The sequence below is a fragment of the Peromyscus californicus genome, unplaced genomic scaffold, assembly GCF_007827085.1.
Source record: "Peromyscus californicus insignis strain IS unplaced genomic scaffold, ASM782708v3 Scaffold_12__1_contigs__length_115047231, whole genome shotgun sequence".
NCBI classification, from domain to species: domain Eukaryota; kingdom Metazoa; phylum Chordata; class Mammalia; order Rodentia; family Cricetidae; genus Peromyscus; species Peromyscus californicus.
The window spans coordinates 112033754-112050987 of NW_026294413.1; the positions used below are offsets into that span (position 1 = coordinate 112033754).

General features: G+C 42.5%; 1 protein-coding gene across 7 annotated transcripts in view; it reads left to right on the top strand.

Annotated features, from left to right (window-relative positions):
- Fhit (fragile histidine triad diadenosine triphosphatase) overlaps nt 1–17234 on the top strand; it is a 1554732-nt gene that overhangs the window by 693735 nt on the left and 843763 nt on the right. The window contains exon 1 of one of the 7 annotated variants that reach the window (XM_052734143.1): nt 54–185. The exons of the other annotated variants lie outside the window; for them this stretch is intronic. The gene's annotated coding sequence lies outside the window, so the exon portion shown is untranslated. Of the gene's footprint in view, nt 1–53; nt 186–17234 lie in introns of those variants that run through there. 7 annotated transcript variants of the gene reach the window in all.

Consider the following 17234-nt stretch of genomic DNA (forward strand, 5'->3'; position numbering starts at 1 on the left):
GAAAAAGGTCAGAATCCTCGGAGAGAGAGTGGTTTGCCCCACCCCCACCGCAGCTTTTAATTGGGGCGGCTAACCTTTGATCTCACTTCCTGAGAGCCGCAGCAGAGAACTGCCTGCCTGAACTATCTTCTGCTTCCTTGGCCTTCTCTACACCCTGTGGATCCGTCCTCGATTTGGAAACACAGGTACCATTAGTTCCCCAAGGACAAAAGTCCACTCTGGAGGCTGCTGGGATGGGTACCAATGTTGGAGGAAGACTTTCTGCAATTACAACTCTTTTCTTTACTCCTGATGGGGCTTTGTTTTGAGCACTGGAATCGGGAAGAAAAATTGCATTTCCTTTCCTTTTCAGCAGAAATTTAAACCTCAAACATGAATACTTTTGCAGAGGAAACAAAGCATCATGCGGGGACGGCCACCAATGTTCTTGGGACTTCCCCTGGTGGTCTCCCCGTGACAAATGGCAGCATCATGACTCCGGTCAGTGGGAGAGCTACATCTCTTCACTGTCACCCTCAACAGCCTGAGGACTTTACTGAGTCTTTTAGGAGCCTCACCTCAGACCAAAATAGAATTTGTTGCTTCAGTATGGAAAAGAGTTTCAGGACTAGCCAGTATGAGAAGGAGCTGAAGGTTGTATTATAGATATTTTAATACAGGCCTTTTGGTGGTTCTCAATTACATCTCAGGAGATCACTTAGTCTTGGAGGCTGGAGAGATAGTGCTGAAGAGCACACACCACTTTTGCAGTGAACCTGAGTTCGCTTCTTTCACTCACATCAGGGGAATAATGTCTCTTGTAACTCTAGCTCCAGACAATCCAGTGTCCTCTTCTGACCTCCAAGGGTATCTTCACACACACACACACACACACACACACACACACACACACACACACACACACACCTCTAAAAATTTAAAAAAGCTAAGTGAGAATGTAGGGTAGCTCTGGAGGAGTATTAGCTGGACGTGTAACTTGAGAAGGTGAAACTAGACAGACAAGTATTGCACAAGAGCTTTTAGTATGGCCCTTTTCCTGTAGATGCGTTTCTGGTGAGATTCCTAGGAAATTGCAGGTTTACGGCTGGGCTGGGGAAGAACCCTTAGGTAGTTGTTAATTATGCTGGAATTCTTGCTTCTCTGCTGGCAGAGGCTTCAACCTTCTCCTAGGTTGGGGCTCCTTTCTCAGGTCCCCATAATGCCCCTTGTCTTTGTGTCTTACTCTTTTGCCATTCCAGAGCTCTGTGCAAGTGCCTCCCCATCCGAGTGCAGCTGTATTGGCTCAAAAGTGGGGCAAGTGTGGTGAAGAATTTCAGCCTTGGTCTTGAATAGACTTTGGTATGAGTCTGAGAGCCTGGCACTCAGTAGCTTTGGGACTTGGGAGATTTATTTCATCTTGGGGGCATTACATGATCCAAACTGGAGGATAACAGAAGCCACCTTAAATCAGTCACAAGAATGAACTGAAGGGCTAGTCGAGTGTCCATCAACCATGCTGCCACTAGAGGCAAGTTAATGGTGGTGCTTGAAGAACTCTATGACTTCCTGGGTCCGATTGTCCATCCAAGAACCTATTTCCTTTTTACAGACCCAATTACTTATTCTTAAGGCTGCATTGAAATTGGAGATTTTTGCACTTACTTTTTGTAAATTGTTAACATAGTGAAGGCTGTTATTTTGTGCTGTTAATTCAAAGTGACCATTATTTAAAAATCTATGCACCAAAACCCACAAAATAGACTTGTAAGTCATATGGAGTATTCAGCAAATATTCAGCAAATCAGTATTCTCTTGATTTAGTCTGTCCCCAAATAGTTATTTGTTTAGAGACTGAGGAGAGAGCTCAGTTGGTAAGGACCTAAGTACCACCCCAGAACCCACATAAAAATGTCTAATGCAGGGGCATAAGCCTGTAATCTTGGGGCTGTAGAGGTGGAGACAGATGGATCCCTGGGCAAGCCCCATACTGGTCAGACCCTGTCTCAAAAACCATGGTGGTTGGTACCTGAGAAACTACAGTTGAGTTTGACCTCTGGGCTCCACAAGTAACAACAAATATATACCCTACCACCACCACAAACACGTGCATGCACAAGATAGAGAGAGAGAGAGCAAGGGCAGGGTCTTTTGTTAGTGAAATCCTACAGGTTATATTTTGCAGTTGCAAGTGGACTTTAATGCAACAGACCTTCTGTGAATCCTGTAAGAAAGAAACCTTGCAGTAAGATTATCTTATTTCTTCCCAATGCTATTTGAACATGGGATGTTTTCTTTAAGTAATGTATGTTAAATTTCCCGTAGCAAACTTGGGGAGCATTATCTTGGTCTAAGCTTTCAATTTAGAAATGAAAAGCAAAGAGCAAAGAAATGACTTGCCCCGGTTTACTAGATGGTGAGTCTCTTGTATTCTATTCATGTGCTACAAATCAGGCATGATTATCTTGTACTTGAAGGGGATGCTAAGGAGAGGGTTCTTCGTCTAATGGACTTACCTGGGGCTCTTGTTAACTTGCTTTCTGATCCTTTCTGCATTTTGTATTTCAAAAAAGTACTCTCCTTCTGGCTGAGGGTACTTAATAGTACTGCATATTGTGTAACTATACAGCTCCATTGTAATTAAAATTTCTTCTTTTCAACCTGTAAGGTTTCTCTGTTTCCTCTACAGCCTGCTTTTCTTTCCTTCCTACCCCCAGGACTACTGCACACTAACAGAAATGCCACTGTCCTTTGTTCTTCCTCTTGAACATACCCCAGGGGACAACTTTGGTGATCTGCTTTTTATTCCCAGGCTGTATGCAAATTCCTTCATACTGTAAAATTTTCTCACATTCTCCTCAGAAGCCTAAAGACTCTGCATAATCTGTTCCTTAAAAGAAAATTAATTGATATTAATTAATCTTTTCCCCCTGGATGACATTTTTTTCTTGATCTCCAATGTTGGTAATACATCATTCAGTGTTCTTAATAACAGCGTGTGGTCATGCCACTTACTCACTGGAGTTATTAAGTGCCCGAAGTGTTTCTTCTCAGGTTGTGCCTTATAGAGAAAAATTGCAGGTCTTATTTACCCGTCCTCTGCAAGCTACAGCAGCCACTAAGTGTTCTGAGCTCTTTGGGGTGAGTGCCCGTTTTTCTTTCTTCTTGCTTAACAGTAATTGTGAATTCACTGTGGTTCAGTCCAACAAACACAGTCTACTCTGTGCCAAAACAAGTGCCAAGGATGTGGAGGTGGGTTTTGTTTCAATGTAGGTGTTACTCCTGCTCTGGAGAGTTATCACTGCGCTGAGTGACGCTCAGCTATGAAGGCTGTACTGGAGAGTAAGTGCTCTGTGAGATGCTGTTGCAGATGTTAATGGTTATGTGCATAATACACTTGGTGGGAAGAGATTTCACAAAGGAACCATTTGTCACTAGCATCCTGAAGACCAGCCCAGAGCTTATGAGAAGACCATCAAGCTTGGAAACTACTGGAATTACCATGCCCCCCACCCCCACCTTTTCTGGTCTCTCCATCACCAACACTCTTGTTCACATCTTAGATGCTCAGCGTACTCCATACTCTGAAAATGTGTTCATGACGAGAAACTGATCATTTCACCCAGCTTAGACAAGTTGAAGTATAAATCTTTAGGATACCCTTCTCTTTATCTTCATCTTCAAGATGGATTTCCCTGAAACCTCTTTGGGATTATGATAATTTAGACTTATCTTTATGTTAAACATGTCCATATCTTTATTTCTATGTGTTTCCTATCCAGTGCCCTATGCAGTATTGCTCCCAAAACTCACTTGTCCCTTGAGATCACCCAGGGAGCGTCACAAACTCCATGCACCTGTGTCTTACCAGCAGACTATGATTTAATTGATGAGAGGCACAGAGTGGGCTCTGAAATTGAAATTCTCAAAAGGACCCCCCCTGTCCTGCAACAGTAGAAATGTCCTAAAATCAATTGAGATGATGGCTGCACAAGTGGGTAAATGTATTAAAACCCCCGAAATCTTGCATGCTAGTGACCTGATGATATGCAAATTATATCTCAAGGTGTTGCATTTTAAAACATACCCGCAGACCTGTTGCTGTGTGCCTGTAATCCCAGCACACAAGTGGCTGAGGCATAGGGAAAAAAGGCATAGGATAAAAAGTTCCAGGCCAGCATGGGCTGCGTAGACAGACCAGATGAACAAACAAAACATCCCAGGGCACTAAACTGCAAAGCATTTCTGCCAGGCAAATAGAGATGCTGGGAATTAGAAACCACTGTAATCCTCAAACACAAAGATAACCTTACAGACGTGTGTTCAGAGAAGTAGTGATGGTTCCCTGCTTCTTCCCCCATCTTCCCTCCCTTACCTTTACCTCTTGATCCCTCCCTCTCTCTCTCTTCCTTTCTCCTTCCTTCCTTCCTTCCTTCCTTCCTTCCTTCCTTCCTTCCTTCCTTCCTTCCTTCCCTCCTTCCTTCTTCCTTCCTTTGGAAGCGGAGTTGGAGTTTATTATAAAAAAGACTGTTTTAATGCAGATTTAGACATGGTCATAAAGATAGAAGGATAGATAGATAGATGATAGGTAGGTAGGTAGATAGGAAGAAAGGAAGAATAGAAGAAAGAAAGAAAGAAAGAAAGAAAGAAAGAAAGAAAGAAAGAAAGAAAGAAAGAAAGAAACGAGGGAGGGAGGGAGGGAGGAAAGGAAGGGAGGAAGGAAGGAAGGAAGACAGATGATAGAGAATACCCTAGATAAGTAGGGTTTCTCAAGACAGAAAATTGCAGGATTTCCTTCCATCTTCCCACAGATTCTCACCATGGCCTATTAGGCAAGCCTTGAATCCAATTTTTAAAATAATTGGCTTTGGAATAAAATTCTCCTTTGGGGAAAAAAATCATTCCTTTCTTAGAATGCTGGAAGGAACTGGATGACCATTAGTATCCCCAGAAGCACATAGAAAGAGAAATGCTGGTATCAACATAAACTCAGAGGCAACTAACTATTCTATATCCCAGAACCTGAAAATAGAATTCTAGTTTTTAAAAATATTGCCTGGAATTCTACCTTGCCCTTTGTCAACCTTCTGCTGAATTTGATAGAAAATGTATACAAAAATAGTTCAGCTGTAATAGGAAACACATTTGGGTTTCAGGCCCAGAACACACATGTGCTTGGAGGAAGTTGTGCTAGGGATGGGGAGGGTGAGAGGCTTGGCTTTACCAGTCATAGGGTACACAGGAAAGAGCAGAATTTGGAAAGGAAAGAGGTTCTCCACCATGAGGAGTTCTTTGAAAGTGTGCTCAAGGCAACTAGAGTAGGGTGGTGACTTTTCTGAGGATGCTTCACCCCATAAGTGGAGATGATGGCTGCTGACCTCAGAATAGCTTCTCCTTCCAATAAAGAGCAAGGTCAAAAAGAGGAGCTCACCTTACAGCTGAAGAACTCTTTGGAAGTGGCCTTTCTAGAGACTTACAAGTTGCCTTCCAAACACGAGTTTTAGTTCTTTGCTTCAGGAGTTAGGCTCTGTTTCTGAAGGGTTGAGATCTGATGATGCTTTGACAATCACTGCCAACCTTTGACTATGTAGCTTGGCAACTCGGGGTTCTAGTTTTTATTTTTTTATTTTATTTTTTTATTTTATTTTATTTTTTTTTTGGTTTTTTCGAGACAGGGTTTCTCTGTGTAGCTTTGCGCCTTTCCTGGAACTCACTTGGTAGCCCAGGCTGGCCTCGAACTCACAGAGATCCGCCTGGCTCTGTCTCCCGAGTGCTGGGATTAAAGGCGTGCGCCACCACCGCCCGGCGGGGTTCTAGTTTTTAAACCAGGGTTTTCTGCACTTGTCTATAGAATTTCAGCTACTATTCATTTTGTTTTAAAATCAGTATTATTTTCCTCTATTCTTACATCAATGCTGTATTTCTCTGATATCTTTTTTTAGGGTAAAGCAGGTAAGAATTTCATAGTGAGGAAGAGAGAAATAGGAACTAGGCATTATGACATTACCCTTTAACTCGAAGAGGTGTGTAGTTTTCAAACTCTTTCATTTTGCATTTGGGATCAGAGCAGTTCTAGGTAGACCGTAGGGCCTGGAAGTTGCTTGGTAGTATATCACTCTGTGCTAAGTGCTGGTTTGTTGCCCTACTGCAACTCCATAATTCCACCCATTAACAAGTCTTACTGGGTCTTCTAAATGTTTCCAGATGTGACCATTTCTTCCTGTGGTCACTGCTCACTTATTGATTCAAGTCCTTTCCGTTGGTCTCTGGCTCCCCTTTGTACTCAAGCTCTTGCTTGGCTATGTATTCCATTCTCTTTGCAGTATGCAGACTCTTCTCTACAAATTTCATATAACTCTCTTGCTTAATCCACTTCCAAATGATATCAATTCATATCAGCAAAGTTTAAATGGTTTAGCCTTATTTCTGTGTATTTCGTTCAAGTTTAGCTTGGATTAAGTTTTTCTTTAAAGGGTCTAGAGAGGCCTCCCTCCAAAGCAACCCTTTTCCTTCCTCTTTGATTCTCATAGTTCTCAAATAGTGACGCAAACAAAGGAAAGAACGGATAGGATGTGGCTTTTAGTCTTAGCCAAGCTGGCTACCTCAGGACTTAGCAAAGTCTTAGGAAATAAATGATTTACCTAGGGATCAAATTGCTGCAGATTCTGATCGAGTAAATTTGTGTGTGTAGTGGGGGGTGCAGAGAATTCATATTCCTCTCATCTAAGTGGTAAGAGGGGGTGTCTATTATTGGGTCCTCTGACTTGGCAAACTCTCCTGTTCTTTGAAGTGAAGTGTACCTTACTCTTGAAACCTGGGAATGGAGATGAGCAGGCCATCCTAACTAACAACTAGCCTGCATAGTTTGCTTCCTAACTCTTTTGTCTCTGAGGAGCCTCACTTGGCCATCTAATCTCCAGTACATCCCAATGTCATGTTCAACTACATTAAACCATTCTATTTTTTTTTTGTCCAGATCGCCTAACTGTCTGAAAATTGTATCTTCTAGCTGGCTTTGCTTTTTCTTTTGGATCAGAGATTGGAGCCTGATTATTTCAGTTACTGCTTACTCTCCATCATTGTGAAGGGAACATTACACCATGTAGTTATCAAATGCAATAATAGGGAGTCGTTGCCACAAGCCAAACTGAACACAAGTGGGGACCAAATCCTTTATTATATATCTAGCACCTAACAAAGTGCTTGTTTGTTGAATAATGAAGAAGCACCTGAACTAAACACATAGAAGGAAGTGCTAGACTATACACGAGGTCATCAAGTTTCTAATAATCAACTGGTTGATGTTACTTTATCTAACAATAATTTGATAACTTTCTTACTTTTCTATTTAAAAATTGTATTTTTCAGATTTATATATCCTGGGCAATAAGAAGTGGAATGTGTTTTGATATTAAGTCATCAATAGCAGGCCTTTTAAATTATTTTACTTTTTCAGGATCTTTTCCTCTTGTCTAGAGGCTGCTAAAGATGGCACCGTTTGGTCAGAGACCATTGTGTACTGACACAGCCAAGCACGGGTGCAGGCATTATTGGGAAAGAATGAGCCACCAGGGATCTGTCTTCACCTTCATTTTTCTTCAAATGGTATCAGAACCACAAATTTCTGTCCCTGAGCTATCTTTTTAAGTCACCTTGGATAATGGCCTGGGTCTTTTCTGTTCATTTCTCCAGGAAGAATTGGACTATTCACCTGTACTCTGTCCAAATGGCTATTGCAGATTTGGTCATTTCAACATCCGTGATAGAAGTTGACTTTTTTTTTTTCTTCTCAACCAAGGCTGGGGAAAAAAATTGCTCAAACATTCTTTGACTGTCTTTTACTCTATCAGTGTCAGCTTACAGGGATCTGTGCTTTCACAACTTGGCTGTAACTGTCTTAATCATGGACAGCAAAGGTGAGAGAGGGAATAAATTAATTTTGTTGATAAGAATTTGTCTTGGAGCTGGGGAGCTGACTCAGTCGGTAAAGTATTAGTCAGGGATTTGAATTGGGTCCTCTTAATGAATTCTGAGCCAGTGAAAAACCCTGTTTCAATAAGTAAGTAAGTAAGTAAGTAAGTAAGTAAGTAAGTAAGTAAGTAAGTAAGTAAATAAATAAATAAATAAATAAATAAATAAATAAAAGTTACATAGTACCTAAAGAACACCCAAAATTATCCTCTGGCTTCCATATACATATATATACCTGCACACACTTGTACACACACACATACACAGTCTATGTCCAGGTATTTTGAAAAAATAGCTACATAAAAGCTTGACCTGCATGTTAATGTGTGTGACTGGGCTGCCACCTGAGGCCATGTTGATGTCTATGGTCCATGCTGCTGCTATAGGACCATGGTAATATTCACGGATCATGTTCCCACCAAAGGCCTTGGGGATATCTATAATCTGTGCTGCCACCTGAAGCCTTGTTGATGTCCATGGCCCATGCTATATCCAGAAACCATGTGGAAGTCCACAATCTGTGCTGCTGTTGACTATGAAGGGCAGGGAAGTTTCTTTAGTAGTGGTATTGATGACTTCGGACTCGCTTTTGAGAATGAGAGACATAGAAACAGTCTAGACAGGAAGCTATTGAAGAGAACTCTTAAATACTGTGATAGAGATGCTGAAGTGTAGCCCTTCAGTTGATGGCTTCCAGAAGGGGTGGGGTGGGAAGGACTCAGTTTTCTTTAAGGGGCTGTTCACTCAGAGTTTGACCAGGTCCAGTGATTATACAGGCAACACAAATTGGACTTGTTATTCTTTTTTCTTTTTTATTCTTCTTTTGTTTTGGAGGAGTTCACCAGAGTGGGGCTGGACCTGGGAGGTCTGGGAAGTGACTGTGATTGGGTACAGTACATGAAATTTCCAAATAATCAAATATATTAAAAATAAGTGAGGCATAGGTCTTTCTGCTTCTTTACCACAGTGAAGGTCTGAGATGCACTTTCCCACTGTAACCCATCCATTAGGTTAAATATTAGCTACATTGATTCTTTGTTTGGGAGAGGGTGGGCTCTTAAATAGACCATCGTTTAGATGGGAACAGTAGGCCCTTCCAAGGTGCTTTCAACAGAACTTAAGTACTAGCAACGTGGCCATGGGAAGGGGCAGGGAGTGAATTCACTTTGCATTTATCTGATATTCATTGACCATGTGCTAGTGGCTGTGGGTGTGAGGGCAAGTGACAGGCTTGTGTTTTCTCAGGAAAGGAACTCTCTCTAGCGTCTATCTGGGGCCCTTATTTCCATCTTCCCTCTGTCTGTGCCTTGTCACCACACATGCCATGTCAGGATGAATGTCCCCTATGCTGCCTAGAGACAACCTGATACTTACTGAGCTGAGGCTGACATGCTTGTGATGAAAAGCTTATAACCTATTGTAGGAGAGGGGTCTCCTTCCTCTTTTTCCCAGCTGCCTGTGCTGGGAAAGGTGCATATCTCAGAGTCTTCATGGTGAGCAGGCCAGGCAAGGCCCACATGGTTCTTCCTATAGACTCATGCTGTCAACCTGGCCTCTCAGTGGAAATCCACTAGGTTTCTAGCCTGAGTCAAGTTTATGTTTACCTGTAGATTCTCAGAGTTCAATGGGAACTGATCAGTCCTTCAAAGCTATTTTGCCTATTATACACTGCTGAAGCCTGAGTTTCAGGGCAGGCTGATAAGCAACATGGACTTAGACAGCTTTCCCTGCCTCCAAGGAGATCATCATCTATATGAGGTGGAGAATCAAATGTATACATATGTTTGTATGCAGGCTGTGTATTTGGCTTGTCTTGGAGAAATGGGTGGGGTGGGAGTAGGATGGCCTCGAACACACCTTCATGTGCCATGCTAATTGATGCATACCTCATTCTTGGGGGTAAGACCTCATTCTTGTATGACAAATTGGGTTGATAGCCATGATGAGGGAAGACAGTGACTCCAAATTGATCCTGTAGTTGTTGGTACATTGGCTTGCTTATGCACTTAAAACTATGCAGTTCCTCAATCAGAGCAAACCATGTCATACTTTCATATTATTAACTGTGGTCTGGACCTTTTGGGAACTATCACACGAAATATCTGTATTTGACTCCCTAAAATGTAGGGCACTATCTGGTCTCCAGCAACCTGGCACGCTTCCAGGAAAAATGCAGAAAAGACCTCTTGCTATCATAAGACAGGTGGTTTCCATGGACACTAGTGCAGGAAGCCTCCAACATCTTAGCAAATAAACTTAAGCTTTAGGAAGGTTTGAAAAACAGTTGTGTTTGCTTGAGAGTGTTTGTAGGATGGCTTTATAGGGAAGTGTCATAAGTCCCCACAAAAGGCAGATGCTTCTCACAGTCTAGAACTGGGAGGTTAAGCAGTCTAAGACGCATATGCTTCCACTCAGTAGATTAGTGGAGAAAGGAAGTCAGTGTTAGCAATCCCTGGCTAGGTAAGAGAATTTTCTTAGCATAGCTTTTGAAGAGCTGAGTGTTACACTAAGCTTTGGCCTCTCAAGTAAAAGCAATTGCATCAGTGATTAGAATGGAAGCATCAGTAAGGAAGCAATGAAAACTAAGAAATGAAAACTTGTTGGAAATGTGCCTTTTAGCAAGTCAAAGGCCAGCAGGGAAACCTCAGTAGAATGGTCAGAGGGGCATTGTGAGGGAAGGTGTCTGTAACCAGGTGCTCGGTCGTGAGCGGTGGGGGGGGGGGGGGGGGGGGGCTTTGCTCTTTCCCTACAGTGACACAGCTCTTGTCATCCTCTCTAAATGCATGCTTTCTTGCTTGGCACAGAATTTCATGGGAGAAACTACCCCTAAGGAAATTTTTAATTGTCTCCTTATTTCTCTTCATATTAATTCCTTGTACTGTTAAAAATTAGCACTACTGTGGATTTACAGTTTGCTCATTAGTAATAAGCTTGACATTTACTAATATAAAACTATGAATAAACCCACTAATTTAAAAATTATGTCACAATCAGAATGTTCCCATGGAAGCTGGAAGCCCAGAAAAAAAATGTGGTCTTTAGATATTTATTAGCAAGATGATTAGTCGGGGTATTACCACAGAACATGATATTTCAATGCTGGCATTTTGTTATTCATGCTCCTCACCAAAGAAGTCCAGGTGCTGGCAGAAGCACATGTGACCACATCTTAGTCTGAAATGGGTGGAACCATCTTAGGACTGCTGTGAACAGTGTCTGTGGATCATTAGTCTAAAGCCCGAGCCTGGAATGAAAACTAGGTCTTTTGTTAAATTGTTGTATATTTGTCATGCATAATGCTGTGTTTCCCAGAAACAATTTCTTTCAAGTATACAGTGTATTCAGGCATACTCACTCCCATATTCTAAAATCCCCTCCTGTGTCTCTCTCTTCCATGCCTCTCCTTCTTTCCCCAGGTTCCATTCTGCTTTTGTGTCAGAAAACTACATCTCTATACATATATATGATCCACAAGTAAGAGAAACACTTGATATTTGTTTTTCTGTGTCTGGCACATTTCTCTTTATATTGTGATATTGTTGACTGTTTTTTCTACTTTTTCTCTTTTGTCTCTTTGTTCTTTTGGGGGTCCACCACCCAGCTCCCAAATAAATCACAGATGGAGGCTTATTCTTATTTATAAATGCCTGGCCTAAGTTTGGCTTGTTTCTTGCCAGCTTTCCTTAACTTAAATTATCCCATCTATCTTTTGCCTCAGGGCTTTTATCTTTCTCTATTCCTGTATATCTTACTTTCACTCTGATTCTGTGGCTGGCTGTGTGGCTGGGTGGCTGGCCCCTAGCATTCTCCTCTCTTTGTTGTCTTGCTCACTCTTCTTTTTCTTCCAGCTTTCTCCTTCTATTTATTCTCTCTGTCTGCTAGCCCCGCCTATCTTTTCTCCTGTCTCACTATTGGCTGTTCAGCTCTATATTAGACCAATCAGGTGTTTTAGACAGGCAAAGTAACATAGCTTCAGAGTTAAACAAATTCAGCATAAAAGAATGCAACACATCTTTGCATCATTAAAGCAAATGTTCCAATCTGCACAATTGTAACAATCTGAAATTAATATTCCACAATATTGTGACCTCCATTTGCATAAACTTTCCACTGAATGATATAATTTCATTTCATGAAAGTTATTCCGAGAGATTGGGATCTCTTTCCATTTTTCTGCTTTTTGTGTTTTTGTGTTGAGATTTGCACAGATGGAATTAGGTTTCTGGTCAGATTAAAAAAATCACTCATGTTCTTTCAGTGGAAACATTTCAGTGTTCATGGTTGACTGTGGAATGAGGCTGAGGTGTCGCTTCACCTGTGGGACTAGAGCTGTAGCCCGTTAGCTAAGCCCTCAGAGTACCTGTTCAGTGTCTAGTGAGAGGAGAGCACTCCCTGAGGAGTGCACCATGACTGCTGGCTATGCCCAGAGTGAGAATACAACTGAACAGGCTGCCTCTTTAGTTCCTGTCGATTTCTGGAGTAAGGGGGAAAGCACAGCATGGTGTGTACTGACGTCTGTAACTGAGTGCAGGGATGGAGAGGAAGCGAGCAGAGGAACACTAAGGGCTGGCATCGCAGCAAGGGGTCCAAAAATAGAAGTAAACCAAAGAGCTGAGGAAGGGAAGAGATAAGGCAGCTGCAGTTAAAGACAGAATGAAAACAGCATTGGCTGCTCTTGCAGAGGACCCAGGTTCAATTCCCAGCATGCATATGGCAGCTCACAACTGTCTGTAACTCCAATTCAGGGGATCCGATGCCCTCACACAGACACACATGCAGGCAAAACACCAATGCACACAAATGAATAAACAAATCTTTTTTTTTTTAAAAGATAGAATGAAGAGAGAAAGTGCCGAGTGAATGCAACCTACCTCAAATAATCCCAGCACTCAAGAGGGCAAAGGTGTGCCTCCAACCTAACCTGTTCTATTTGGGAAACCTAAACAAACAAACCCAAAGGTGGGGGGGGTGGCGACAGGATGTGGAAGGGCAAAGCTGGTTCACCAACTTGAAATTAGGAATTAAACAAGGCATGTCTGAAAGAGACCAGCATTAGGGTGCAGAGTCTGTGTGCAGCTCTTCACTGGAGCAGGGCGGCTGGCTGCCTTCTGTTCAGTATGTTAGGAGAGTGGAGGGAGGTTACTGGCCCTGCCGCTGTGTAGCCACTCACAGGAAGAGGTCTGAGTGCTGCTATGTCCTGGTCACATGGCATGAGGGCTTAGATTGCCTCTGCACTGACTGTTTTGGGGTATGTTTGGCAGTCTGTTCCCTAAGGAGGAACAGGTACATACCCTGTCTCAGTGTGGGCCCTTGTGTGAGAACAGTACCAGGTCTGTTTCTGTGGCTGCTCCAGTCTATTGCTCAGACCAAATTTCTACCCCAGAGAAGACTGCAGTTCCAACTCACACTTGCCCCTTCGGTCATAAGGATTCTGCAGGCCAGGTTTCAGAGTAGAGTCCCTTGGCTTTTGCTGCAGATTCTCAGCATGAACCATGCAAGGAGGGACCTTTGTTCCTCGATCCCCCTACCTATCAGTTTAGCAGAGGTCTGCACAAAAGACAACTTCTCATCTCTGCTCCTGCAGAATGTCAGGAAGACAGGCTTTCCTGGCACCACACCTGTTTTTTCCCAGGGAGGCCCCATGCATGGCTTCTCTGTCCGCTTCCATCTTCATCCCCCTTTCCCTTCCCTTCACTATTTCTTTCTCTCCCTCCCTTCCTCCCTCCATTTTCTTTGAATTGTCTGTTACTAAAACCATGAAGCAAATTTTCTGAGGCTCTCTCTCTTCATCTCAGGCCTGGCTAGGACCTCTTCAGTTACACTCCCTCTCACTGATAGGATAGCACATCTCTTAGCATGGCTGAGACCTAGGCATATCACTCAGTTGGTTTATTACCAATTGTCCTGAAAAATAGCTTTGGCCTGCCACACGGTGATGTCAGTTGATTGGTGATTGGTGTATGCAAGGCTCTTGGGGAGGTCCTGCTGGAGGATATGATGCAGTCACTTAACCATGGTCATGAGGGTGAAAGTCACGGAATTCATGCCATGTCTGTGTCCTCCAGGAACCCAAGCAATGAGCTTGCCAAGTGGCCTCCACTTTCTTAAGTGGAGATCTGAGTTCCTGAGAATCTGTGTTTAGAAGGGAACATATGTTTTTTCCTGGGCTTTGGGGTAGGAGTACTAGACAGTACTACCTCAGACTTTTAAGGAGCCTGGCACAGACCTCACAGCAGCTTCCTGGGGCTGCTGGTATGTATAGATGGGAAGGCAGCTTGGGGAGATGACTGAGGATGGTTGAGTGAGAAGCATGGGGCAGGGGCTGGAGTGTGTATGTCTGTGTTGTCAGCTGTGTGTCCGGGGACTGCTGCTCGGAGCCTGTGCGGTAACACAAAGGCAAGGCCACAGGTGGGAGTAAGTTGTGCCAACAAAGCCCCTGTCCCAGCAGGGCTCTCAGAATAAGGGTCGTCTAAACAAGGAAGCTTAGAACTGGGTTAAAACTTTTCAAGAGAAACATTAAAACAATTTTTATTTGTTGCTGTTTTGAGGAGCAATGGTCCTTCTTTGTATTTATCAATAAGTCAAGATTCAACTATATTAGTTACCAATAGCTAGCATATGAAAAATTATTTTAAAAGCAAGCACCTTCAAGACAGCAGAGCTCAAGAGTTTCAGTGTTGGGAGAACATTTTTCATCACTTCCCTCAAATTCAAATTCATTTCTCAGTAGTACATATACCCTTTATTAGTGAGTGTTTGTCATCCTTTTGATTATGATGTCATAGTTCCTAAATTGTGAAGATTGCAATAAATTCCACTCAGCAACAACACACCCTCAGAGTAGACTGGCCCCAACTGCCTAGTTTCTCTGATGTCATGAGAGAGCTAAGAAGAGCTTGATTGGGCACTTGGCCTGTCCATTCGACACAACACTGTGAGACCTAGCATGGTCACACCATGGACTCCGAATAAACTTTATAGCCATGTGAAAGCAGACACACTAAATCCGTGAGCAGGGCCAACTGTGCACTTGAGAAACTTAGCTTACATGACACCAGGTCTTGCGGTTTTGGTTTTTTTTTTTTTGTTGTTGTTGTTGCTATTTTTCTTCCTTATGTCACCATGTCATTTTCTGTGATCAGCTACCTGCAGAAAGTAATCATTCACATTAAGTTAAATTACATTAAGTTACTAGGCAAGCTTTCTAGCTGCTTCCATATCATGTTGATGTCCTCCACATTCAGTGGGAGGTGTCCTTGCTAGATCATGTATAAATGCTGATCCTGTGTACTGTCATCAGAAATGGTTTCTTGTACCTTCGTAAAACTTAGAAGGAGGGACTCCTTTGGCCCTAAACAAATCGTCCCCATGCTGTGTCCAGTGTGGTGATCTTTGTGGATAAGAGGAAGTAGCCAAGGAGACACAGCAGAGTTATATACTAGGGAAATACAATGGGCAATGCCCTTAAGCTCTGCTACCAGTGTCTGTTACCACCAGTGAGTTGTCTTCTGGGCCCTCATGCCCTCCCTGCCTCTTTCAGTGCAGTACTTGTGGCCATTTTGATTTACTGAGGAGCTTTAAGCTCTTTGTTAAACAGAAATGCTTTACTTCTGTGGGTTTTGCTTGACTCTATAAAGATGTATGGACTGATAATGTTGACACAAACTAATGTAGATCAAGTACTCTGTATAGGCCTGGCACATGGCAATGTTCAGACAATACCTTTGTTAGTGTGAGTTCTTTTGCTATTAAGAAAGGTTAGAAAGTTTTTTGAAGAGATGGAATGGAGTTGGTCCCATAGTCCCCAGTTAACTGTAGAGATAACTTTATCAAGGCTTCCTAGGGGGAAGGAAGCACATTTCTGTCTCCTTTAGATTTTGTCTGTCTTTCCTAGGTGCTCAGAAAACTATAGATGACAATCAGTATTTGTCTAACATCTTCTGGGTTGGGGCAATAAGCTGACCACTGTGGGAATATCAAGAAAGTCCTGTATACCCACAGATCACCCAAATGGCTGTGGGACTTATTTTTCTTTGAAGGTTTGGAAGAGATCAAAAGTAGAAATAAGGAAATGACCAATTAGTAGTGTTCATTTTGAGAAGTTTCAGCTCCAGGACGCCCTTTTAAAAGCAAAGATAAGGACAAAGAAGAAGGAAACAGAATGAAACAGTGAGACATTATTATGGGGGAGGTAATCACCAGTGTGTAAATGAGTAGGACCACAGAGGAAAGCTGTTTGAGTCAGTGTGAATCATGAGACAGCAGTGAATACATAATAACCACCTTGCAAACTCCAGCTCTCCTGCAGAAGCCTGCCTGTAGACAGAAGCATCCCACCTGGCCTGAACAATGGGATCGCTTGATGGGATTCAGGTGTGGGTCTCAGTCTGCTAGCTCATTAGTGTTTGATGATGCTCGTTGGTAGGCAGCTTGAGCCTCATTACTGTTCATAACAGTAATCTAATAATTAAAAGTTTTCAGTATCTAAATGGGGACAGATAGAATGAAAGGGTAATAAGATGAGTAGGAATAGAGATGCCCTGATGAATGCCTATCATAGTAAGAGGGTGAATAAAGAAAGATAGATGGGGGAGAGGAGGGAAGGAGAGAGAGAGAGAGAGAGAGAGAGAGAGAGAGAGAGAGAGAGAGAGAGAGAGAGAGAGAGAGAGGTTTAATGAGGGAAGGAGGAAGGGAGGGAAGAAGGGAGGAGAAGAGAGAGAGGGAGAGAGAGAGAGAGAGAGAGAGAGAGAGAGAGAGAGAGAGAGAGAGAGAGAGAGAGAGAGAGAACAACTCCCAGTAGAAGACCCTATTTGTCTATAGAGCAGGGAGACAGGAAGGCTTTTGTGAGATAATGAATGGTGTACTGTAAATCCATTATGGGAGAAGACAAATCAAGACTTGACTGCATTGAAGTTCATGTTTTACAATAGATGCTTGTTGAAACGAGGAAGCTCCATTTCAAGACCCTTGAATGACAACTTTTGATTATTGCTGTAGAAATAGGTTCTTGCCATGATGATTTTAGTGAGGATAAAACTCAGAGGCTAGAATTTGATTCTTATGATTTCATTTAACCAATATCTTATCAGAGTCTGGAAGAACTCAGTGGGTCTGTGATGACTTTGTGGTCAAGCAAGGCCTTAGATGAAGACCTTGTGTTTCAGTGGGCTTTCCTTTTGTTATAGAAGAGAGTTAAAGAGATATTTTCCTTGCATATTTTTTGACATAACCCCCATGAGGTTGTATGAACTGTGGTGCACTGTTAAGTAGTAAATTTATTGGTCATA